General features: G+C 43.5%; 1 long non-coding RNA gene across 1 annotated transcript; it reads left to right on the top strand.

The window, feature by feature from the left end:
• The first annotated feature begins 15,976 nt into the window (after positions 1–15,976).
• LOC116560403 lies at positions 15,977–26,373 on the top strand. The gene is made up of 3 exons (XR_004272953.1): positions 15,977–15,997; positions 20,263–20,265; positions 26,241–26,373. It is a non-coding gene; the product is annotated as an uncharacterized LOC116560403 (long non-coding RNA).
• The last annotated feature ends 554 nt before the right edge of the window (positions 26,374–26,927 follow it).

The raw sequence follows: 26,927 nt of genomic DNA, 5'->3' as shown, positions 1-26,927 counted from the left end.
ATAGCTCACTGCAACCTCAACCTCCCAGGTTCTCCCACCTCAGCCTCCCAAGTATCTGGGAGTACAGGCACATGCCACCACCCCGGCTAATTTTTTTTTTTAGAGATGGGATCTCACTGTATTACCCAGGATGGTCTCAAACTCTTGAAATCAAGGAATCCTCTTGCCTTTGCCTCCTGAAGTGCTGGGATTACAGGCATGAGCCAACACACCAGGCTCAAAAAGATTTTAAGAAATCCAAATCTCAGCAATTGGAAATGCTCTGAATTGAGAGTTTCACAGCAAGCACAGCTGAACCCGAGAAGGTCCAGCTCTGTGGGGGAGGAGCGTCTGCCATTACCGAGGCAGTCCCCCACTACGGAGGTAGTTTGCCTTTGCTGAGGCAGTCCGCCATTACAGAAAGTCCGCCATTACAGAGGAGGGCCACCATGGCCGAGGCAGTTCTAACTACACCAGTGTAAACAGGACTGCAGGGAAATTCACAGGGCAGCTGGGCAGAGCCCACAGCAGCTCAGCAAAGCCTCTGCAGGCAGACAGTGACTAGGTTGCCTCCTCACGGGGCAGGGCAGCCCTGAAAAAAAGGTAGCAGCACAACGGAAACTCATAAATAAAGCCCTAACTCCCTGGGACAGAGCACCTGGGGAAAAAAAAGGGGGTGGTTTATGAGTTCTGCGGCAGCAGACTTAAACATACCTGCCCAGCAGTTCTGAATGAACAACGGAGCTCACAGCTCAGCTCTTGAGCTCCCATAAAGGATAGACTGTCTCCTCAAGCAGCTCTCTGACCCCCGTATATCCAAAGAGTCACCTTATAAAGGAGAGCTCAGACTGACATCTAGTGGGTATCCTTCTGGGACAAAGATAGCAGAAGAAGAAACTGGTAGCAACCCTTACTGTTCTGCAGCCGCTGCAGGTGATGCCCAGGCAAGCAGGGCCTGGAGTGGACCTCAGCAGACCTACAGCAGAGGGGCCAGACTGTTAGAAGGAAAACTAAGAAACAGAAAGATATAACTTCATCATCAACAAACTCGATGTCCACTCAGAGACCCAATCTGAAAGTCAACAACTACAAAGACGACAGGTGGATAAATCCACAAAGATGGGAAGAAACCAGCGCAAAAAGGATAAAAACACCTGAAACCAGAACACCTCTCTTTCTACAAGGGATCACAACTCCACACCAGCAAGGGAACAAGGCTGGATAGAGAATGAGTATGATGAATTGACAGAATCAGGCTTCAGAAGGTGAATAATAAGAAAATTCTGTGAGCTAAAAGAACATGTTGTAACCCAATGCAAAGAAACTAAGAACCTTGAAAAAAGATTTGACGAAACGCTAACGAGAATAAACAACTTAGAGAAGAATATAAATGAATGGATGGAGCTGAAAAACACAACATGAGAACTTTGCGAAGCATACACAAGTTTCAACAGCTGAATTGACCAAGCAGAAGAAAGGATATCAGAGGTCGAAGATCAACTCAATGAAATAAAATGAGAAGGCAAGATTAGAGGAAAAAGGGTAAAAAGGAATGAACAAAGTCAACAAGAAATATGGGACGATGTGAAAAGGCCTAATCCACATTTGATAGGTGTACCTGAATGGGACGGAGAGAATGAATCCAAGCTGGAAAATACTCTTCAGGATATTATCCAGGAAAACTTTCCCAACCTAGCAAGGCAGGCCAATATTCAAGTCCAGGGAATACAGAGAATACCACAAAGATATTCCTCAAGAAAGTAACCCCAAGGCACATAATCATCAGATTCACCAGGGTTGAAATGAAGGAGAAAATGCTAAGGGCAGCCAGAGAGAAAGGTCGGGTTACCCACAAAGGGAAGCCCATCAGACTCACAGCAGATCTCTCAGCAGAAACCCTACAATCCAGAAGAGAGTGGGGGCCAATATTCAACATCCTTAAAGAAAGAACTTTCAGGCAGGGCATGGTGGCTTAAGCCTGTAATCCAAGCACTTTGGAGGCCAAGGCGGGTGGATCACCTGAGGTCAGGAGTTCAAGACCAGCCTGACCAACATGGTAAAATCCTGTCTTAAAAAAAAAAAAAAAATTATAAAAAGAAAAGAACTTTCAACCCAGAATTTCATATCCAGCCAAACCAAGCTTCATAAATGAAGGAAAAATAAAATCGAACAAGTAAGTACTCAGAGAGTTCATCACCACCAGGCCTGCTTTACAAGAGCTCCTGAAAGAGGCACTAAACATAGAAAGGAACAACCAGTACCAGCCACTCCAAAAACATACCAAATGATAAAGAGCATCTACACAATGAAGAAACTGCATCAACTAACTGTCAAAACAGCCAGCTAGCATCAAAATGGCAGGATCAAATTCACACATAACAATATTAACCCTAAATGTAAATGGACTAAATGCCCCAATTGAAAGACACAGACTGGCAAATTGGATAAAAAGTCAAAACCCATCGGTGTGCTGTATCCAGGAAACCCACCTCACATCCAAGGATACACAAAGGCTTAAAATAAAGGGATGGAGGAAGATTTACCAAGCAAATGGAGAGCAAAAAAAAGCAGGAGTTGTAATTCTCATCTCTGACAAAATAGACTTTAAATCAACAAAGATCAAAAGAGACAAAGAAGGACATTACATAATGGTAAAAGGATCAATGCAACAAGAAGAGCTAAAAATCCTAAATATATATGCACCCAATACAGGAGCACTCAGATACATAAGGCAAGTTCTTAATGACTTACAAAGAGACTTAGACTCCCACACAATAATTGTGGGAGATTTTAACACCCCTTTGTCAATATTAGACAGGTCAACGAGGCAGAAAATTAACAAGGATATCCAGGACTTGAACTCAGACCTGGAACAAGCAAACCTAATAGGCATTTACAGAACTCTCCACCCCAAATCCACAGAATATACATTCTTCTCAGCACCACATCACACCTACTCTAAAATTGGCCACATAATTGGAAGTAAATCACTCCTCAGCAAATGCAAAAGAATGTAAATCAAAACAAACAGTCTGTCAGACCACAGTGCAATCCAGTGAGAACTCAGAATTGAGAAACTAACTCAGAACCGCAGAGCTTCATGGAAACTGAACAACTGGCTCTTGAATGTTGACTGGATAAATGATGTAATGAAGACAGAAATAAAGATGTTCTTTGAAACCAACGAGAACAAAGTCACAACATACCAGAATCTCTGGGACACATTTAAAGCAGTCTCTAGAGGAAAATACATAGCAATAAGTGCCCACATGAGAAGCAAGGAAAGATGTAAAATCGACACCCTATCATCAAAATTGAAAGAGCTAGAGAAGCAAGATCAAAAAAACTCAAAACCTAGCAGAAGACAAGAAATAACTAAGATCAGAGCAGAGCTGAAGGAGATAGAGACACAAAAACTCTTCAAAAAAATCAATAAATCCAGGAGCTGGTTTTTTGAAAAGATCAACAAAATAGTCAGACCACTAGCCAGATTAATAAAAAAGAAAAGAAAGAATAATCAAATAGATGCAATAAAAAACAATAAAGGGGATATCACCACCGATTCCACAGAAATATAAACCATCATCAGAGATTATTACAAACAACTCTATGCAAATAAACTAGTAAACCTGGAAGAAATGGAGAAATTCCTGGACACTTGCATCCTCCCAAGCCTAAACCAGGAAGAAGCTGAAACCCTGAATAGGCCAATAACAAGGTCTGAAGTTGAGGCAGCAATGAAGAGCCTACCACCCAAAAAATGCCCAGGTCCAGATGGGTTCACAGCCAAATTCTACCAGACATACAAAGAGCAGCTGGTACCCTATTCCAAAAAATCCAAAAACAGGGAATCCTTCCCAAATCATTTTATGAGACCAACATCATCCTGATACCAAAACCCCGGAGAGACTTAGCAAGAAAAGAAAACTTCAGGCCAATATCCATGATGAACATAGATGCAAAAATCTTCAATAAAATACTGGCAAACCGACTGCAACAGCACATCAAAAAGCTTATCTACCATGATCAAGTAGGTTTCATCCTGGGGATGCAAGGCTGGTTCAACATACACAAGTCTATAAATGTAATTCACCACATAAACAGAACCAAAGACAAAAACCACATGATTACATCAACTGATGCAGAGAAGGCCTTTGACAAAATTCAACAGCACTTTATGCTAAAAACCCTCAATAAACTAGGTATTGATGGAACGTATCTCAAAATAATAAAAGCTATTTATGACAAACCAACAGCCAATATCATACTGAATGGGCAAAAAATGGAAGCATTCCCTTTGAAATCTGGCACTAGACAAGGATGCCCTCTCTCACCACTTCTATTCAATATAGTATTGGAAGTTCTAGCCAGAGCAATTAGGCAAGAAAAAGAAATAAAGTGTATTAAAATAAGAAAGGAGGAAGTCAAATTGTCTCTATTTGCAGACGACATGATTGTATATCTAGAAGACCTCATCGTCTCAGCCCCAAATCTCCTGAAACTGATAAGCAACTTGGTCTCAGGATACAAAATCAATGTGCAAAAATCACAAGTATTCCCATACACCAATAACAGACTTAAAGAGAGCCACATCAAGAACGACCTGCCATTCACAATTGCTACAAAGAGAATAAAATACCTAGGAATACAACTAACAAGGAACGTAAAGGACCTCTTCAAGGAGAACTACAAGCCACTTCTCAATGAAATAAGAGAGGACAGAAACAGATGGAGAAACATTCCATGTTCATGGTTAGGAAGAATCAATATCGTGAAAATGGCCATACTGCCCAAAGCAATTTACAGATTCAACACTATCCCCATCAAGCTACCAATGACCTTCTTCACAGAACTGGAAAAAACCACCTTAAACTTCATATGGAACCAAAAGAGAGCCCAGATAGCCAAGTCAATTCTAAGCAAAAAGAACAAAGCAGGAGGCATCACACTACCAGACTTCAAACTATACTACAAGGCTACAGTAATCAAAACAGCATGGTACTGGTACCAAAACAGAGATATAGACCAATGGAACAGAACTGAGGCCTCGGAGGCAACACAACACATCTACAACCATCTGATCTTTGACAAGCCTGACAAAAACAAGCAATGGGGAAAGGAGTCCCTGTTTAATAAATGGTGTTGGGAAAACTGTCTAGCCATGTGCAGAAAGCAGAAACTGGACCCCTTCCTGACACCTTACACTAAAATTAACTCCAGATGGATTAAAGACTTAAACATAAGACCTAACACCATAAAAACCCTAGAAGAAAATCTAGGCAAAACCATTCAGGACATAGGTATAGGCAAGGACTTTATGACCAAAACACCAAAAGCATTGGCAACAAAAGCCAAAATAGACAAATGGGACCTAATCAAACTCCACAGCTTCTGCACAGCTAAAGAAACAGTCATTAGAGTGAATCGACAACCAACAGAATGGGAAAAAAATTTTGCAATCTACCCATCTGACAAAGGGCTGATATCCAGAATCTACAAAGAACTAAAACAGATTTATAAGAAAAAAACAAACAAGCCCATTCAAAAGTGGGCAAAAGATATGAACAGACACTTTACAAAAGAAGACATACATGAGGCTAACAAACATATGAAAAAATGCTCATCATCACTGGTCATTAGAGAAATGCAAATCAAAACTACATTGAGATACCATCTCATGCCAGTTAGAATGGCGATCATTAAAAAATCTGGAGCGGCCGGGCACAGTGGCTCACGCCTGTAATCCCAGCACTTTGGGAGGCCGAGGCAGGTGGATCACGAGGTCAAGAGATCGAGACCATCCTGGTCAACACGGTGAAACCCCGTCTCTACTAAAACTACAAAAAATTAGCTGGGCATGGTGGCGTGTGCCTGTAATTCCAGCTACTCAGGAGGCTGAGGCAGGAGAATTGCCTGAACCCAGGAGGCGGAGGTTGCGGTGAGCCGAGATCGCGCCATTGCACTCCAGCCTGGGTAACAAGAGCGAAACTCCATCTCAAAAAAAAAAAAAAAATCTGGAGACAACAGATGCTGGAGAGGATGTGGAGAAACAGGAACACTTTTACACTGTTGGTGGGAGTGTAAACTAGTTCAACCATTGTGGAAGACACTGTGGCGATTCCTCAAGGAACTGGAAATAGAAATTCCATTTGACCCAGCAATCCCATTACTAGGTATATATCCAAAGGATTATAAATCGTTCTACTATAAGGACACGTGCACACGAATGTTCACTGCGGCACTGTTTACAATAGCAAAGACCTGGAACCAACCCAAATGCCCATCGATGATAGACTGGACAGGGAAAATATGGTACATATACACCATGGAATATTATGCATCCATCAAAAATGATGAGTTCGTGTCCTTTGTAGGGACATGGATGAACCTGGAAACCATCATTCTCAGCAAACTGACACAAGAACAGAAAATCAAACACCTCATGCTCTCACTCATAGGTGGGTGTTGAACAATGAGAACATATGGACACAGGGAGGGGAGCACCACACACTGGGGTCTGTCGGGGGGAAAAAGGGGAGGGACAGTGGGGGGTAGGGAGTTGGGGAGAGAGAGCATGGGGAGAAATGCCAGATATAGGTGATGGGGAGGAAGGCAGCAAATCACACTGCCATGTGTGTACCTATGCAACAATCTTGCATGTTCTTCACATGTACCACAAAACCTAAAATGCAATAAAAATAAATAAATAAAAGAAATCCAAATCTAATCAATAATTTATCCTACCTAAAAACCTTCAGTGGAAACCCATTGTTCTTATTAAGCCCACCCATGTTAACAAATTTTGTCAAGTCAGCCTTCAAACTGCAGACATTTGTCCCCTCATTCCTAGGGGTCAGCCATGTGGGCCTTGTGGCTCCCCAAAGGTATAGAGCCTGTTGTTTGGGTAGGCAGTTGTCTCTGCCTGTAACACTTTCTTCATAATCTTGGCTACAGTAATTTTGCTTACCTTCAATTCTCACTTAAAAGCCACTTCCTAAGAGAGACTCTCCCAGATTATCGCCTCTACAGTGTCTCACACTTTACTATTTCTTCACTCATCCCACTGCAGTCAAGTCTGTCAATGCCTATCTCTTCTCCTAGATTGTTAACAATGGCTATGTGTTTCTTCAATGTGCAACCCCAAGCAGAGTGCCTGACCAAATAGTAGGTGCTCAGTTAATCTTTTGTAGAATGAATGAATACATTTATTATGCACCCACTACATTCTACTACATGCCAGACATCTGTGCTAGGCATTGTGGATGGGGAGAAGAGAGGAGCAAGACAGAGTGTTGCCTTCACAGGGATTGGACTTGCACACTACTATCACAGAACAGAAGGGCTTGGAAGGCAAGTGGGCACCAAGGTGCCTCGGGAAGAGGGAGGAGCAAAGTGCCAAGTCTCAGAAAACACAAAAACAAGCATTTCCACTTACGATGTATGAGTCTCCAAACCAAAACCTGCATAATGTTATCTCCCTTATTCCATCCTCCTGACTGCCTCTGGTGGTTGGTATTCTTTTAGAGATGGTAAAGGAACTTACCCAAGGCCACAGCCAGAATTTGAATCCAGTTTATCCAGGTCTTCAAGCTCCAAAGCAGAAAGCAGACACACTTTGTCATGGTCTGTTAACAATTTCAAAGGAGATCAAAATGGCCCAAAACAGGTTTTTCCCATTTCTTTTTTCATAGGTCATTTAAAATACTTTATTTCTGCTTTTTTTTTTTTTTTTTTTTTAGACAGGGTCTCACTCTCTCACCCAGGCTGGAGTGCAGTGGCACAATTTCAGCTTACTGCAGCCTTGACCTCTCAGGTTCAAGTGATCCTCCCACCTTACCACCCTACCTGGCCCCCTGCCCCAGTAGTTGGGACAACAAGTGTGCATCACCATGCCCAGCTAATTTTTTTAAAATGTCTTTGTAGAGAAGGGGTCTTGCTGTTGCCTAGGCTGGTCTCAAACTCCTGGGCTCAAGGAATCCTCCTGCTTCCACCTCCCAAAGTGCCTGGGTAACAGAGTGAAACTCTGACTCAATTTAAAAAAACAACATACAAACAAAATCTATCTATCTGTTGCTCTACATTCTTATTTTGCCTCATTTTTTTCACACAAAAGGTAACATGCCATACACAATGTTCTGCACCTTGTTTTTTCCAGTTAGTGATATATATATATATTTTCTTTTTTTTTTTTTGAGGTGGAGTTTTGCTGTTGGTGCCCAGACTGGAGTGCAATGGCACGATCTCGGCTCACCGCAACCTCCGCCTCCTGGGTTCAAGCAATTCTCCTGCCTCAGCCTCCTGAGTAGCTGGGACTACAGGTACACACCACCATGCCTGGCTAACTTTTGTATTTTGTATTCTTTTTTTCTTTTTTTGAGATGGAGTCTCACTCTGGCGCCCAGGCTGGAGTGTAGTGGTACAATCTCAGCTTACTGCAACCTCCGGCTCCCAGGTTCAAGTGATTCTTGTGTCTCAGCCTCCCAAGTATCTGGGATTACAGGTGTGTGCCACCATACCTGGCTAATTTTTTTATTTTAAGTAGAGACAGGGTTTTGCCATGTTGGTCATGTTGTTATGGATTTCCTGGCCTCAAGTGATCCACCTACCTTGGTCTCCCAAAGTGCTGGAATTACAGGCATGAGCCACCACACCTGGCCAATTTTTCCTTTTCTCTCTTTCTTTCTTTTTTTCTTTCTTCTTTCTTTCTTTCTCTTTCTTTCTTTCTTCTTTCTTTTCTTTGTTTCCTCTTTCTTTCTTTTTTTCTTTCTTTTTCTTTCTTCCTCTCTCTCTTTCTTCCTTTCTTTTATTATTATTGTTATTATTTTGAGATAGAGTCTTGCTCTTGTCACCCAGGCTGGAGTGCAGTGACACGATCTCGGCTTACTGCAACCTCTGCCTCCTGGGTTCAAGTGATTATCTTGCCTCAGCCTCCCAAGTAGCTGGGATTATAGGCACCCATCACTGTGCCCAGCTAATTTTTGTATTTTTAGTAGAGATGGGGTTTCACCATGTTGACAGGCTGGTTTTGAACTCCTGACCTCATGATCCACCTGCCTTGGCCTCCCAAAGTGCTGGGATTACAGGCGTGAGCCACTTCGCCCAGCCAATTTTTTTGTTTTTGGTCTTTAGAGACAGGGTCTGCTTGGTCATCCCAGCTGGAGTACAGCGGCACGATCATAGCTTACTGGAGCCTCGAACTCCTGGTCTGAAGCAGTCCATCCACATCAACCTCCTAAGTAGCTGGGACTACCGGTGCAGGTCACCATCCAGGCTGTTTTTTAAAAAATTTGTAGAGACAGGGTCTCAGTTGTTGCCCAGGGTGACCTTAAACTCCTGGCCTCAATCATTCCTCCTGCCTCAGTCTCCCAAAGTGCTGGGGTTACAGGCTTGACCTTCTCTCTTTTAAAACACAAATCTCGGCTGGGCGCAGTGGCTCAAGCCTGTAATCCCAGCACTTTGGGAGGCCGAGGCGGGTGGATCACGAGGTCAAGAGATCGAGACCATCCTGGTCAACATGGTGAAACCCCGTCTCTACTAAAAATACAAAAAATTAGCTGGGCATGGTGGCGCGTGCCTGTAATCCCAGCTACTCAGGAGGCTGAGGCAGGAGAATTGCCTGAACCTAGGAGGCGGAGGTTGCGGTGAGCCAAGATTGTGCCATTGCACTCCAGCCTGGGTAACAAGAGTGAAACTCTGTCTCAAAAAAAAACAAAAAAAACCCACAAATCTCACTTGCCTTCCAGTACATCATTCATGCCTGGGTTTCCTCCTACTTTGGTTTTCTTTTCCAGATCCTTCTCTTTTCCTAGACTGCTAAAAATCAGTTTTGAGGCTACTCTTCTAGCTCTACTCTTGTTTCCTTGGTGATTGGATGAAAGCTCCATGCTGATGAGTCCTAGGCTCTGCATGACTTCTTTTGAATGGCTCTCTGATTTAATCTCCTGCTGAACTGCTCTCCCACTTTCTCATTTCTAGACCTACTGCCAACCTCAGAGCATTTTTGCTGTTCCTCCTTCCATGGTTCCTCCCTTACTTCACTCAAATGTCTGCTAAAGCTCAAATGTCTCTTCAGAGAGTCTTCCATTGACCATATTATCTAAAATGACACACCACTCCAGACCTCCTCTCACCCCTTATCTTGCTTCACTGTTTACTTATCTATTATCTGTCCCCCTAGGAGGGCACAGACTTTTCTGTCTTGTTCACTACTACATCCCCAGGGCCTAGAACACTGACTGGCACATGATAAGCACTGTAAATGTTGGAATGAATGAATGCTGCTTCCTCTGGCTAGAATGCCATCCCATCTGCCTAATTCCTACTGCAAAAATAAAACCACTTGTCTTAATAGTCTTTTTTGTGCAGAGCATACAGCTTGATTATATTTAATTTTTTAGTTGACATTGACATGCCTAGACCTCAGGATAAAAATATTTCTGTTTAAGCATTTTCTTAATTTTGTGTGTAAAAAGTATTTTTATATAGAGACATATTTACATATTATATATGTATATATGTGTGAATATATATATAAAGTAAATATAACACAATGTTAACAACTGGTGACTGTCTGTGAAAAACATATGATTATTCAGTGTATGGTTCTTGTAACTTTTCCATAGATTTGAATTTTTTTTTTTTTTTTGAGATGGAGTTTTGTACTTGTTGGCCAGGCTGGAGTGCAAAGGCACAATCTTGGCTCACCACAACTTCTGCCTCCCGGGATCGAAGGATTCTCCTGCCTCAGCCTCCCAAATAGCTAGGATTACAGGCATGTACTATTTCACCACGCCCAGCTAATTTTGTATTTTTAGTAGAGACGGGGTTTCTCCATGTTGGTCAGGTTGGTCTCGAACTCCCAACCTCAGGTGATCTGCCCGCCTTGGGTGCTGTGATGACAGGTGTAAGCCACTGTGCCCAGCCTCAAAACTTTTTAAAGTTAAAAGATATGCCGGTCATGGTGGCTTTGCAGGGCTTGGGGGGACAGGTGTGAGAATCGTTTGCGGCCAGGAGTTTGCGACGAGCCCAGGCAAACTAGTGAGACTCCATCTCTACAAAAAAAATATTTAAAAATTAGCTAGGGGCCAGGTGCAGTGGCTCATGCTTGTAATCTCCGCACTTTGGAAGGCTGAGGTGGGTGTGTCACGTGGTCAGGAGTTCAAGACCAGCCTGGCCAAGATGGTGAAACTCCATCTCTACTGAAAATACAAAAATTAGGCTGGGTGCAATGGTTCACTTCTGTAATCTTAGTACTTTGGGAGGCCAAGGCAGGTGGATCACCTGAGGTTGGGAGTTTGAGACCAGCCTGAATAACATGGAGAAAACCTGTCTCTATTAAAAATACAAAATCAACTGGGTGTGGTGGCACATGCCTGTAATCCCAGCTATTCAGGAGGCTGAGGCAGGAGAATCACTTGAACCTGGGAGGCACAGGTTGCGGTGAGCCAAGATCGCACCATAGTACTCCAGCCTGGGCAACAATAGTGCAACTTCGCATCAAAAAATAAATAAATTAAAAAAAAAATATTTGTGTAGTCTGCAGCTAAAACAAAAAAGACAAAAAAGAGTGCAACGTTGTCTCAAATAATAAATAAATAAACAAATAAATAAATAAATTAGCTGGGTGTGGTGGTATGAACCTGTGGTCCCAGCTACTTGGGAGGCTGAGGCAGGAGAATTGCTTGAACCCAGGAGGCCGAGGTTGCAGTGAACCGAGATTGCATCACTAAACTCCAGCCTGGCAACAGAAAGAGACTTTGTCTCAAAAAAAAAAAAAAAAAAAATTAGCCAGGTATGGCAGCCACACACTTCTAATGCTGACTACTTGGGAGGCTGAGACAGGAAGACCGCCTGAGCCCAAAAATTCGAGGCTACAGTGAGCTATAATCTCACCACTGCACTCCAGCCTGGGCAACAAAGGTGATCCTGTCACAAAACAACAAAAGACAAAGCATATGTATATTTTTATTTTAATCTAATTTTTCTGTTGTTTTGTTTTGTTTTTTTGAGATGGAATTTCACTCTTGTTGCCCAGACTGGAATGCAATGGCACAATCTCAGCTCACTGCAACTTCCACCTCCTGGGTTCAAGCGATTTTCCTGCCTTAGCCTCCTGAGTAGCTGAGATTACAGGCATGCACCATCATACCCAGCTAATTTTTTTTTTTTTTTTTGAGACGGAGTTTCTTTCTTGTTACCCAGGCCGGAGTGCAATGGCGGGATCTCGGCTCACCGCAACCTCCGCCTCCTGGGTTCAGGCAATTCTCCTGCCTCAGCCTCCTGAGTAGCTGGGATTACAGGCACTCGCCACCATGCCCAGCTAATTTTTTGTATTTTTAGTAGAGACGGGGTTTCACCATGTTGACCAGGATGGTCTCGATCTCTTGACCTTGTGATCCACCCGCCTCGGCCTCCCAAAGTGCTGGGATTACAGGCTTGAGCCACCGCGCCCGGCCTATTTTTATATTATTAGTAGAGACTGGGTTTCTCTTTTTTTTTTTTTGAGACAGAGTTTCACTCTGTCACCCAGGCTGGAGGGCAGCGGTGTGATCTTGGCTCACCGCAACCTCCACCTCCCAGGTTCAAGCGATTCTCCTGCCTCAGCCTCCCGAGTAGCTGGGATTACAGGCATGTACCACCACACCCGGCTAAGGAGACTGGGTTTCTCTATGTTGGTCAGGATGGGGCTCCCTTAATTTTTCTATTTTATAGATGTTAGATTATTTTTAGAAGGCTCTAGTAATACACACACACACACACACACACACACACACACACACACACACTCACTCAATGAATTTTAGAGTTCTCATTTCCGAAATTCTCTTTCCAGCATGGGTTGTTATTTTAAGGTTATTTTAGTTTTTATTTTCCTGACTACTATTTTCATACATTTGTTGATCACTTGGATTTCCTCTTTTGTGGCTATGTTTCCTCTTCTGTTCATATTCTTTGCCTCTTTTTCTTGCTTTACTTGTCTTTGTCCCTCCCTGCCTCCCTCTTTTCCTCCTCCCTTCCTCCCTCCCTCCCTCCCTCCCTCCCTCTCTCCCTCTCTCTCTTTCTCTTTCTTTCTTTTTTTTTTTTGAAATGGAGTCTTGCTTTGTCACCCAAGCTGGAGTGCAGGAGCAAGATCTCAGCTCACTACAACCTCCGCCTCCCCGATTCAAGGGATTTTCCTGCCTCAGCCTCCTGAGTAGCTGGGATTACAGGCGGATGCCACTATGTTTAGATAATTTTTTGTATTTTTAGTAGAGACGGGGTTTCACCTTGTTGGCCAGGCCGGTCTTGAATTCCTGACTTCAGGCGATCCACCCACCTCAGCCTCCTAAAGTGCAGGGATTACAGGCGTGAGCCACTGCACCCGGCCTTGTTGTTAAAAAGAAGCATGATAGTCAGCAGTGGCTCACACCTGTAATCTCAGCACTTTGGAGGCCAAGACGAGATTGCTTGAGCCCAGGAGTTTGAGACCAGCCAGGGGTTGCATAGCAAGACGCCCATCTCTACAAAACATAAAGAAATTTAGGCCAAGCACAGCAACTCACACCTGTAATCCCAGCTACTCAGGAGACTAAAGCAGAGGATCACTGAAGCCGAAGACTTTGAGGCTGCAGTAAGTCATGACTATGCCACTGCCCTCCAGTTTGGGTGACAGAGCAAGATGCTGTCTCCAAAAAACAAAAAAAGCAAAAGAAAAAGAAGAAAGAAAGAAATGGGGCCTCAGTCCATTGCCCAGGCTGGTCTTGAACTCCTGGCCTGAAGCAATCTTCACCCCTTACCCTCACAAAGTGCTGGGGTTGTAGGAAAAAAAAATATCAACTTATGGTTAAAGAGACCTAAGCAGCTTCCCAACTCAGAAGCCCAACAAGAAAAAGACTGTTGAGTGTGGTGGTGCACAGTCCCAGAACTAAGTAAGTTTTCTGTCTTGTCTCTTTATATTACATTGAGTACAACAGTAGCTGTTGTACTCTTAATGTAAGAGTACAAGCACTTTGGGAAGCCTAGGCGGGTGGATCACGAGGTCAAGAGATTGAGACCATCCTGGCCAACATGGTGAAACCCCATCTCTACTAAAAATGCAAAAATTAGCTGGGCATAGTGGCGCGCGCCTATAGTCCCAGCTACTCGGGAGGCTGAGGCAGGAGAACTGCCTGAACCCAGGAGGCGGAGGTTGCGGTGAGCCGAGATCGCGATCACGCCATTGCACTCAGCGTGAGTAACAAGAGCGAAACTCCGTCTCAAAAACAACAACAACAACAACAAAACAAGTATATGTGTGTGTGTGTGTGTGTGTGTGTGTGTGCGCGCGCGCGCGCGCGCGCATATATATATGTTTTTGTTGTTATATTATTTTTTCTTTTTTTTTTTTTTTTTTTGAGACAGAGTCTCACTCGATTGCCAGGCGCCAGGCTGGAGTGCAGTGGCACAATCTCGGCTCACTGCAACCTCCGCCTCCCGGATTCAAGCAATTCTCCTGCCTCAGCCTCCCAAGTAGCTGGGACTACAGACACACACCACCACACCCAGCTAATTTTTGTATTTTTAGTAGAGATGGGGTTTCACCATGTTGGCCAGGATGGTCTCGATCCCTTGACCTGGTGATCCGCCCGCCTCAGCCTCTCAAAGTGCTGGGATTACAGGCTTGAGCCACTGCGCCCCACCATATTCTTATATATACATACATACATATATATGCATAGTGGTATATATATAACAAATATAACAAATTTGTTATATTTGTTGTGTGTGTGTATATATAGAGATGTGTGTGTATATATATAAATTAAAAATAAAAAGGCTTGAAAACTACAATCTGTAGATAAAACCAATGTTTAAATGCAAGATTACAAAATTGTGGGTGGGGCTGGGCACATTGGCTCACGCCTGTAATTTCAGTACTTTGGGAGGCTGAGGCAGGTAGATCTCTTGAGGCCAGGAGTTCGAGACCAGCCTGGGCAACATGGCAAAACCCCATTTCTACTAAAAATTAAAACAATTAGCTAGGTGTGGTGGCACATGCCTGTAATCCCAGCCTCCCTGGCTGAGGCATGAGAATCGCCTGAACTGGGGAGGCAGAGGTTGCAATGAGCTGAGATTGTGCCACTGTACACCAGCCTGGGTGCCAAAGCAGGACTCTGTCTCAAAAAAAAGAAAGAAAAATTAAAAACAAATAAACAAACAAAACTGTGGCCAGGGATAGTGACTCATGCCTGTGATCCCAGCACATTGGGAGGCTGAGGTGGGAGCAGCACTTGAGCCCAGGAGTTTGAGACCAACCTTGAGCAATAGTGAGATCCCATCTCTACAAAAAAATACAAAAATTGGGTCAGGGATGGTGGCTCATGCCTGTAATCCCAAAACATTGGGAGGCTGGGGTGGGCGGATCTCTTGAGATCAGGAGTTTGAGACCAGCCTGGCCAACATGGCGAAACTCTGTCTCTATTAAAAATACAAAAATTAGCTGGGCATGGTGGCACATGCCTGTAGTCCCAGCTAATCAGAAGGCTAAGGCAGGAGAATCACTTCAACCTGGGAGGCAGAGGTTGCAGTGAGCCGAGATGATGCCACTGTACTCTAGTCTGGGCGACAGAGCAAGACTCTGTCTCAAAAAAAAAAAAGAAAACAAAAAATACAAAAATTAGCCAAGCATGGTGGCATAGGTAGGCCTGTAGTCCTGGCTATTCAGGAGGCTGAGGTGGGAGGATCACCTGAGCCTGGGGAGGTCAAGGCTGTGGTGAGCTGTGATCATGCCATGGCACTCCAGCCTGGGCAACAGCAAGAGACCCTGTCCCCCCCCAAAAAAAGAAAAAAAAAGCTGCATATTTAATTTTAAGCTGATACTGTTTGTTGAACTTAAAATAATAAGGAGAGGCCGGGCACGGTGGCTCACGCTTGTAATCCCAGCACTTTGGGAGGCCGAGGCGGGTGTATCACGAGGTCAAGAGATCGAGACCATCCTGGTCAACATGGTGAAACCCCGTCTCTACTAAAACTACAAAACATTAGCTGGGCATGGTGGTGCGTGCCTGTAATCCCAGCTACTCAGGAGGCTGAGGCAGGAGAATTGCTTGAACCCAGGAGGCGGAGGTTGCGGTGAGCCGAGATCGCGCCATTGCACTCCAGCCTGGGTAACAAGAGCGAAACTCCGTCTCAAAAAAAAAAAAATAATAATAATAATAATAATAATAAGGAGAATTTGGACATACCACTCTTTGACCAAACTTTTCTCCTCCTCTGCCCTTTCCTCAATTGCTCCTTGTACTCGAGTGTTTGGGCCCTTCTCCTTTCTCCCTTTGGAGTCCCTTCTGCCTTCATCTCTTCCTTCTTCATCCTGTAGCTCTTGGCCCATCACGTTGCTCATTTCTTTGCCTTTTCACCTGTAAGGGTGCCCAGCCTAAGCCAGTGCTTCCCATTATCCACAATAGCCATTTAAAATCTCCACAAACCTCTGACCCACCCTTCCCTCCCTCCAACAATGACTTCACCTCCAACTTTAGAGAAAACAGAAGTCTTTGAAAGGAACTCCCCCGACTTCCTGCCTCCAAAATAACACCCTTCCTTTCACCTATTAAGGCTATTTTTTCTACCTATGCTGTGGATCACACTCTCCCCACTCCCGTCCTCTTGGCCTTTGTGCAATTAATCATTCTCTCTTTCAGAATCTTGAACCTCTCTGGCTCACTAAACAGTCAGTTTATAACCCGACAGTTCGATCAGCTCAGCACAAAAGCTCCTGTTTGTCTATACCCAGGCACTTCCGTGATGCTCCTATACTCATGACCCAGCTGTTTTTCTTGTTATCCTGGTTCCTATTTGGCAAGAAGATTAAGTTTACCGAATAAGCAGTGACAAATAGCTAGAAGAAGCTTAGAAGAAGCTTCTAGGCATATACTTCTTTGCAAGCTTTTTTTTTTTTTTTTTTTTTTTTTTTTTTTTTTTATCATCATGGAGTTGATGCTTTGGGCCATATTTATGGAATGGAAGTAAGAAAAAGTTCTTGAGAATTTTTCAACTAATGTGTTTGGTTACACAGAGAAAGGTGGGGAGGGAAAAAGTGGAAAGACTTAACAAAGTCACTGAAAATAATATTGGAATAATTGTCAAGTATATACCAGGACAACAATAGAGAGGATGGTTTTACTTTCTGGATTTGTCAATGAGTCAGATGCATCTCTCTGGAAGCTTGTAATTAGTAAGACCAGTTGGCAAGAATCAACAATTTCCAGAGATCCAAGGATCCAAAGAACCTACCAAATGACAGGGCTCAGAAACTGAACTTGCAGTTATCAACATCTCATAGACAAAGAAAAGATGATACATTATGTACAATGAGGACCTCGATGTCCTTAATCTTTCGAGAAGCCATTCAAACTAGAATCCATAAACATTAACTTAGCACAGGTGCCTGGTAATTTTTTTCTTCTATTGTCAACTCCTTTTTCCAAAATTTAAAAGATAAATGAAAACATTTAAGGCCTTTGTGGCCTTTAAGTTCCCTAGGCTTCATTCTCTAGATTGCTTATGTTACCAAACTATTCACATTCATTTGCCTTGTCCTCCATTAAGTGCACTTAAGATTTGTCTTTGTAACTATTCCTTGACACCCTTGTAATAAGTAATGTTAGAAAGCAAGATATCTTGTTGATATTGAAATAGCCTCCTGCCAAAAACCTTTGCTAAGATTTAATCTTGTGCCCTTAGCTTCTATACAAAGGTGATTATTGAAAAAATGTCCTTAGGCCGGGCGTGGTGGCTCACACCTGTAATCCCAGCAATTTGGGAGGCTGAGGCGGGTGGATCACCAAGGTCAGGAGTTTGAGACAAACCTAGCCTGGCCAATATGGTGAAACTCCGTCTCTACTAAAAATACAAAAATTAGCTGGGCATGGTGGCACACGCCTGTAGTCCCACCTACTTGGGAAGCTGAGGCAGGAGAATCACTTGAACCCAGGAGGCAGAGGTCACAGTGAGCCGAGATTGCGTCATTGTACTCCAGCCTGGGCAACAAGAGCAAAACTCCAGCTCAAAAAAAAAAAAAAAAGTCCTTTCAAATAAATATTTCCTATATCTTTTGCAAAGTCAAATCAAAGACATCCATTTATTCATTCATTTAACAAATATTGAATCCTGATCACATCCCTAGCCAGGCTGGGGATACAAACATGAATGAAATTTAGCTCTTGCCCTGAAGGAGAACACAACCTGGTAAGAAGCAGACACCTAAATAAATCTTGATGTAGTGTAGAGTGTCTGTAATTAGAGGAATACATAAAGTGCTATGGGAGCAAAAGAAGAGGAAATGAGTAGTTCTGCCTCAGGGTAGAGGATGCTTCTCATAGGACTCATAAAAAGGTTGGATGGCCAGGCCTAGTGGCTCCTGCCTGTAATCTCAGCACTTTGGGAGGCCAAGGTGGGCGGATCCCTTGAGGTCAGGAGTTCGAGACCAGCCTGGCCAATATGGTGAAACCCTATCTCTATTAAAAATACAAAAATTAGCCATGTGTGGTGGTGCATGCTTGTAATCCAGCTACTCAGGAGGCTGAGACAGGAGAATCACTTGAATCTGCGAGGTGGAGGTTGCAGTGAGCCAAGATCACACCACTGTACTCTAGCCTGAGTGACAGAGTAAGATTCCATCTCAAAAAAACAAACAAAAAAATTAGTCAGATGTGGTGGTGTGTGCCTGTAATCCCAGCTACTTGGGAGGCTGAGGCAGGAGGATGGCTTGAGACCAGGAGGTCGAGGTCGAGGCTGCAGTGAGCCGTGATAGCACCACTGCACTCCAGCCTAGGTAACAGAATCAGACCCTGTCTCAAAAAGAAAAAAAAAAGAAAAGTAGGTTAGGCTATGATATGATCTTAAAGAGCCTTGAGGTTTCATGGATAATGTTTGTAGGCCCTGGAGACAGACTGTGCTGTGTAACATCTTAACCATTTACTAGCTATGAAATCTTGGGTAACCTAATGTCCTAAGCCACATTTCCCAACTCTAAAAGAGGAATGCACTCATTCAATAGTATTCATCGAACATCTACTATGGGCCAAGCACAGAATGATAATAATGCCATTTTATACGGTTGTTGTGAGGACAAGTTAATAAATGAAAAGCATCTTTTTGTTTGTTTGTTTGAGACAAAGTCTCACTCTGTCACCAGGCTGGAGTGCAGTGGTGCAATCTTGGCTCACTGCAACCTCCACTTCCTGTGTTCAAGCAATTCTCCTTCCTCAGCCTCCCAAGTGGCTGGGACTACAGGCGCATGCCACCATGCCCAGCTAATTTTTGTGTTTTTAATAGAGATGGGGTTTCTCCATGTTGATCAGGCTGGTCTTGAACTCCTGACATCAAGTGATCCACCTGCCTCAGCCTCCTAAAGTGCTGGGATTACAGGCATGAGCCACTGAGACCGATCATGCAAATCATCTTGAATGCTATCTGACCCACAGTAAGTGCTGGCTAAATCTTAGTTACCAGTATTGTTTGTTAAAATGTTAAATATCTTCATCTATGAGAAAGGGTATGCTTTTTATCCTGAAAACAATAGGGAGCCATTTAGGATTTCTAGGGAAGGAACATGATTGGATTTCATTCTAGAAAGATGATTGGCTACAGAACAGGATAGAGGGGGAAGTCAGAGAAGAGAGATTGAAGATGGGAAGAATAATTCAAAGGTAACCTGGGCATGGTGGCTTGTGCTTGTAGTCTCAGCACTTTGGGAGGAGGAGTTTGCAAGGGAGGATCACTTTAAGGCCAACAGTTTGAGACCAGCCTGGCAACAAAGTGAGACCCCATCTCTACAAAAAATTTAAAAATTACCTAAGGATAGTGGTACATACACCTATGGTCACAGCTACTCTGGAGACTGAGGTGGGAGGATTGCTTGAGCCTAGGAAGCTGAGACTGCAGTAAGCTGTGATTGTGCCACTGTACTCCAGCCTGGGTCACAGAGTGAGACCCTGTCTCAAAAAGAAAAAGAAAAAGAAAGAAAAGGAAGGTGATCCCAATAGTGAGGGTTTGAGGACCTAACATATATTAGTGGTGATAGGATTGGAGATGAAGGCAGAAAACCGAGAAATGTTTGAATGAGAGAATTTACAAATGGATTTGGTAGTAGAGATGAAGATAGAGAATCAAAGGTGATGCTCCCATTCTGGTTTGGATGATAGGATTAATGGTGCCATTAGCTGAGATAGGTAATGCAAAAAACTGAGCAGAGGTTGAAGTAAAGAATGATGACAGGGCTGGGTGTGGTGGCTCAAGCCTGCGATCCCAACACTTTGGGAGGCCGAGGCAGTCGATCACGAGGTCAGGAGTTTGAGACCAGCCTGGCCAACATGGTGAAACCCTGTCTCTACTAAAAATACAAAAATTAGCCAGGTGTTAATTCAAGGACATGTGAAGTTAAAAAAAAAAAAAAAAATAGCCTGGTGTGGTGGCGTGCGCCTATAGTCCCAGCTACTCAGGAGGCTGAGGCAGAAGAGTCGCTTGAACCCGAGAGATGGAGGTTGCAATGAGCTGAGATCAAGCCACTACACTCCAACCTGGGTGACAGAGCGAGACTTTATCTCAAAAAACAAAAATAATCCGAGTCACGGCACCAAAAAAAAATAAAATAAAAATAACAACAACAACAAAAGAATGATGACAAAGTGCCTACCTTGAACAATAGGAAAGAAATGTAGATTGATAGGTGAGGATAATAACTTTAATATGGCCTTCAATGTGAAAATAGAAAGAGGCCGGGCGCGGTGGCTCACACCTATAATCCCAGCACTTTGGGAGGCCGAGGCACGTGGATCACGAGGTCAAGAGATCGAGACCATCCTGGTCAACATGGTGAAACCCCGTCTCTACTAAAAATACAAAAAATTAGCTGGGCATGGTGGCACGTGCCTGTAATCCCAGCTACTCAGGAGGCTGAGGCAGGAGAATTGCCTGAACCCAGGAGGCGAAGGTTGCAGTGAGCCGAGATCGTGCCACTGCACTCCAGCCTGGGTAACAAGCAAAACAACGAAAAAAAAAAAAAAAAAAAAAAAGAAAATAGAAAGAAAGAAAGAAAAAAAAAGAAAAGAACAGAAACAAGTCTGAACTTCAACAGGCAGGCTGCTGTATAGTCGGAGACTTGGAATTCATGTGGTGTATATGGGAATTGAATCAGGGAGTGAATGAGATCTTGCTTAGACAGGCTTGAAAAATACTAAGGTTTATACACATATGTGTAAGTGTGTATATATAAAATATTCATCTCTATTTTACAGATAAGGAGATGAGGCACAGAGAAGATCAGTAACTCACCCAGCACTAGGGTGGCGTGGCTAGTAGTTTGCTTCCCAGGGCTAGGCTTCTAAATGACCACTAAATCTGACCTCTCTATATGGTCAGATTGTTGGTTTTTCTCCTTCTTTTCTTTAAAAAATCAGAGACAAGGATGGACGTGGTGGCTCACACCTGTAGTCTCAGCACTTTGGGAGGTCAAGGCAGATGGATCGCTTGAGCTCATGAGTTCGAGACCAGCCTGGGCAACATAGTGAGTCCCCTGTCTCTACAAAAAATACAAAAATTAGCCAGGCAGCCAGGTGTGGTGACGCACATCTGTAATCCCAGCACTTTGGGAGGCTGAGGCAGGTGGATTACCTGAGATCAGGAGTTCCAGAGCAGCCTGGCCAACGTGGTGAAGCACTGTCTCCAAAAAAAAAAAAAAAAAAAACCCAAACAAAAGCAAACAAACAAAAAACAAAGGACCAGGCGCAGTGGCTCATGCCTGTAATCCCAGCACTTTGACAGGCTGAGGCAGGCAGATCAAGGTCAGGAGATCAAGACCATAGTGGCTAACATGGTGAAACCCCATCTCTACTAAAAATACAAAAAATTAGCTGAGGGTGGTGATATGAACCTGTAGTCCCAGCGACCTGGGAGGCTAAGGCAGGAGAATCTCTTGAACCCAGGAAGCGGAGGTTGCAGTGAACTGAGATCATGCTACTGCACTCCAGCCTGGGCAACAGAGCCCATCCCCCCTGCCCCCCCACCAAAAAAAAAGAAACAAAAACATAAAACAAAGAAAAATTAGCCAGTCATGGTGGTGCACATCTGTAGTCTCAGCTACTCGGGAGGCTGAGGACTATATATACAGATACGTGTGTGTGTGTGTGTGTGTGTGAATATATATATATATATATATAAATGTTTTTAACATAGTCATCACAGCTGAAGAAATTCTTAAGCATATTAGCAGAGTTTCCAAAAGCACTTCACAGTACATTTAGGCCCTTGAGGGAGATCTGTCTCCTCCAGGACAGTCTTTCTTCTAGGAGGATATTTCTAGGAATTAGGAACAGGAATTTGGCCAGCCTGGGTTCCCGATATTTCTATTGCCTGTAATGGAGTAAAGGGGAGAAGGAAAACATTTAGAAAGGGTGATAACAGGGAGCTGTTCTATTTTATTTTATTTTTGAGACAGGGTCTCACTCTGTTGCCTAGGCTGGAATGCAGCAGCTACTTCTATTTTAGAAAGTCTGAATTTGAAGTGATGGAAGTACATCTGAGTGAAGATATACTTTCAGCTGCAGAAATTATTTTATGTACATGTCTGAAGACTTGTATACATGTTCAAACCCTTTGACCTTGTAATTATTCTGTTAGAAGTTTTTCATATGGAAATTACTGAAAAGAGAAGGAAAACTGGAAAAGCAGAATAATGAATAAAGGAAACAATCTAATTGTTAATAATATGAAAACAGCTAAGTAAATTATCTGCTTGATATGATATAATAGATTATTATATGACTATTAAAATATAGTTAGGGGCTGGGCACAGTGGCTTACGCCTGTAATCCCATCTCTTTTTAAATTTCAGCCCTTGGCTAAATCTGGAAGGCTGAGTGGGGTGGATCACTTGAGGCCAGAAGTTGGAGACCAGCCCGGACAACATGGCACAATCCCATCTCTACAAAAAGATACAAAAATTAGCTAGGACTTGTGGCATTTGCCTGTAGTCTCAGCTACTCAGGAAGCTGAGGTGGGAGGATCAGTTGAGCCCTAGAGGTAGAGGTTACATGGAGCTGTGATTATACCACTGCACTCTAGCCTGGATGACAAAAATAATAAATAAATAAATAAATATAAATAAAGTAATTGCACCAGCTTAAATCCCACTAGCAGTGTATAACATATCCTTTTTTTTTTTTTTTTTTTTTTTGAGACAGAGTTTTGCTCTTGTTGCCCAGGCTGGAGTGCAATGGCACAATCTCATCTCACTGCAACCTCTGCCTCCCAGGTTCAAGGGATTCTCTTGCCTCAGCCTTCTGAGTAGCTGGGACTACAGGCGCACGCCACCTCTCCTGGCTAATTTTTGTATTTTTAGGAGAGACGGGGTTTCATCATGTTGGTCAGGCTCGTCCCAAACTTTTTTTTTTTTTTTAATAAACGTCTCCCCGCCCCTGGTCTCAAACTTCTGACCTTGTGATCTGACTGCCTCAGCCTCCTAAAGTGCTGGGATTACAGGCATGAGCCACCGTGCCCGGCCTGGTGGGATTTTTTCATATGTTTATTGACTGTTCAAGTCCCTTCTATGAAATGCCTCTTCATATCTTTTGCCTTAGTTGGTTATATATCTTTTGTTTAAGCCTTTTGTACGTACTGGGTGTGGGGGCTAAAAGGTTTTGCTAGGTTATGTTATGAATCCTTACAATCTACTGCCTTGACTCCTGTTTTAGAGCAAGATATTTATATATGTTAATGAATCTTTGCTACTGTAAGGTATCTATCTATAGATTTAAAGAAGAAACACATTTCTAAGTTTCCTAACCTTTAGCAAAGTGTAATGCCTCCACACCCAACACATTTATTTTAGGAAGGACCTTAATTCTGACTTTATTTCACGAATGTTATTTGAAAGCAGCATTAGATTGATCAGCTAAAGAGTTTTTTAAAAATCAAAAATAGCATGCATTTGAAAAAGAAGACAGTGGGCTGCTAGTAGTTTAGCTCCCTTGCCACTGTAAGTGTGAAACACAGACCAGCAGCATCACATCAACTGGGAACTTGTTAGAAATGGAGAATCTTGAGCCTTACCCTAGATCTACTGAATCAGAATGTGCATTTTAAAAAGGTCTCCAGGTGACTCACTGGCACTTTTCAATTGCAAAAGCCTGGTTAGCTAAATGGTGGTAGACACTACATGTAGGATTTGGTTGGCACTGGGGCTGAATGTCTTTGTTTTTTCAGTGTATATGGAGCCTGGCATTGTTAGGTATAAATGCTTGAATCTCTGAGGGTCCCATCTAGGTGAAATGGATCTGAGAACAAGCAAGTTACCTTGATCTGTCAGGTAGTGTTCTGGTCTTACAGCCCCAGAAAAATAAAATAGACTAAACAATGTGGCCTGAAATATATCTAATTGAGGTCTAACTCATTTTTAATTTTTTTCTAGAATGATCTATAAATTGATCCAACTCTTCATTTTGAATGTATGATTCAGTCTGACAGTCTTACATTAACTAGATGGGTTCAACTAATAGGGTTTTGAACCCTAGAAACTTAGAAATCGTTTGTACCAACATTCTTACTTTACAGATGAGGCAAATGAAGCATTGTGCAATTAAGTGAGAGATCACACAGCGTTCAGTGGCAGGATGACAGTCCCAGTCTTGAGCTTTTGTCATTTAATCGGAGGCCCAGATTAGGAATTTCCCAATTCCCTAAATACATCTGGCCTGAGGTGGGTAAAATTCAGTATTTTTTTTAATAATTAAAGGAATTAATTAATATCTTGTGAAAATAGCCTGGTAATCTAAAAACAACATAAACAGCAACTTTTTTTGTTTTTGAGACACAGTCTTGCTGTCACCCAGGCTGGAATGGAGTGGCGCCATAACAACCCACTGCAGCCTCAACCTCCTCAATTCAAGCCATCCTCCCACCTCAGCCTTCCCAGTAGCTGGGGCTCCAGGTGAGCAACACAGCACCCAGCTAGTTTTTGTATTTTTTGTAAAGGCAGGGTTTTGTTATGTTGCCCGGGCTGGTCTTGAACTCCTGGGCTCCAGCAGTCTGCCTACCTTGGCCTCCCAAAGTGCTGGGATTACAGGCGTGGGCCACTGAGTCTGGCATAAAGCAACTTTCTTAATGAAAAGGTTCTGTAACAAGCCAGGTGTGGTGGTTTACGGTTATTTATTTATTTATTTTTAAGATGGGGTTTCACCATGATGGCCAGGCTGGTCGTGAACTCCTGACCTCAGGTGATCCACCCACCTTGGCCTCCCAAAGTGCTAGGATTATAGGCGTGAGCAACCACGCCCTCACTTGAGGCTAGGAGTTCCAGATCAGACTGAGGAACATAATGAGACCCTGTTTCTACAAATTAACAGACAAAAAAGACTATGTAACATTCAGCCAATCTCGATTGTTAAGCAGCAAAATAACTTTAATGCCGCCATCTTCAGTAGTACTTTCTAAGTCCAGGGCAGTTAGAAAGTTTGGATCTAGGCCAGGTGTGGTGGCTTATATCTGTAATTCTAGCACTTTGGGAGGCCGAGGTGGACGGATCACATGAGGTCAGAAGTTCAAGACCAGCCTGACCAACATGGAGAAACCCCATCTCCACTAAAAATACAAAATTAGCTGGGCGTGGTGGTGCATGCCTGTAATTCCAGCTACTTGGGAGGCTGAGGCAGGAGAATCACTTGAACTCTGGAGGCAGAGGTTGCAGTGAGCCGAGATTGCACCATTGCACTCCAGCCTGGGCAACAGGAGCAAAACTCTATCTCAAAAAAAAAAAAAAGGAAGTTTGGATCTAAAGAAGCATCTGGTAGGCTGGGTGTGGTGACTCACATCTGTAAACCCTACACTTTGGGAGGCCAAGGGGGGCAGGGATGGATCACTTGAGGCCAGGAGTTTGAGACCAGCCTGACCAACATGCCAAAACTAAGTTTCTACTAAAAATGAAAAAAAGGCCGGGCGCGGTGGCTCAAGCCTGTAATCCCAGCACTTTGGGAGGCCGAGGCGGGTGGATCACGAGGTCAAGAGATCGAGACCATCCTGGTCAACATGGTGAAACCCCGTCTCTACTAAAAATACAAAACATTAGCTGGGCATGGTGGCACGTGCCTGTAATCCCAGCTACTCAGGAGGCTGAGGCAGGAGAATTGCCTGAACCCAGGAGGCGGAGGTTGCGGTGAGCTGAGATTGTGCCATTGCACTCCAGCCTGGGTAACATGAGTGAAACTCCGTCTCAAAAAAAAAAAAAAAAAAAAAGCAGGAAGTGGTGGTGCAAGCTTGTAGTTCCAACTACGTGTTGGGAGGGTGAGGCAGGAGAATTGCTTGAACCTGGGAGGCAGAGTCTGCAGTGAGCCACGATCATGCCACTCCACTCTAGCCTGGGTGACAGAGCAAGACTCTGTCTAAAAAAAATAATAAAATAAAATAGAAGCATGTGTGGCTGGGCGAGGTGGCTCACGCCTGTAATCCCAACATTTTGGGAGGCTGAGGCAGGTGGGTCACGAAGTCAGGAGTTCGAGACCAGCCTGATCAACATAGTGAAACCCCATCTCTACTAAAAATACAAAAATTAAAACAAAACAAAATAAATAAAAATAAATAAGGAAATACAAAAATTAGCCAGGCAAGGTGGCATGCACCTGTAGTCCCAACTATTCGGGAGGCTGAGGCAGGAGAATCACTTGATCCTGGGAGATGACAGAGGCTGCAGTGAGCCGAGATTGCGCCATTGCACTCCAGCCTGGGCGACAGAGCAAGGCTCCATCTCAAAAATAAAAATATAAGGCCGGGCGCGGTGGCTCACGCTTGTAATCCCAGCACTTTGGGAGGCCGAGGCGGGTGGATCACGAGGTCAAGAGATCGAAATCATCCTGGTCAACATGGTGAAACCCCATCTCTACTAAAAATACAAAAATTAGCTGGGCATGGTGGTGCACGCCTGTAGTCCCAGCTACTCGGGAGGC

Source organism: Sapajus apella, unplaced genomic scaffold, assembly GCF_009761245.1.
Source record: "Sapajus apella isolate SASKATOON/1434 unplaced genomic scaffold, GSC_monkey_1.0 scaffold26, whole genome shotgun sequence".
Lineage (NCBI taxonomy): Eukaryota > Metazoa > Chordata > Mammalia > Primates > Cebidae > Sapajus > Sapajus apella.
This window is presented reverse-complemented; position numbering and strand designations above follow the sequence as displayed.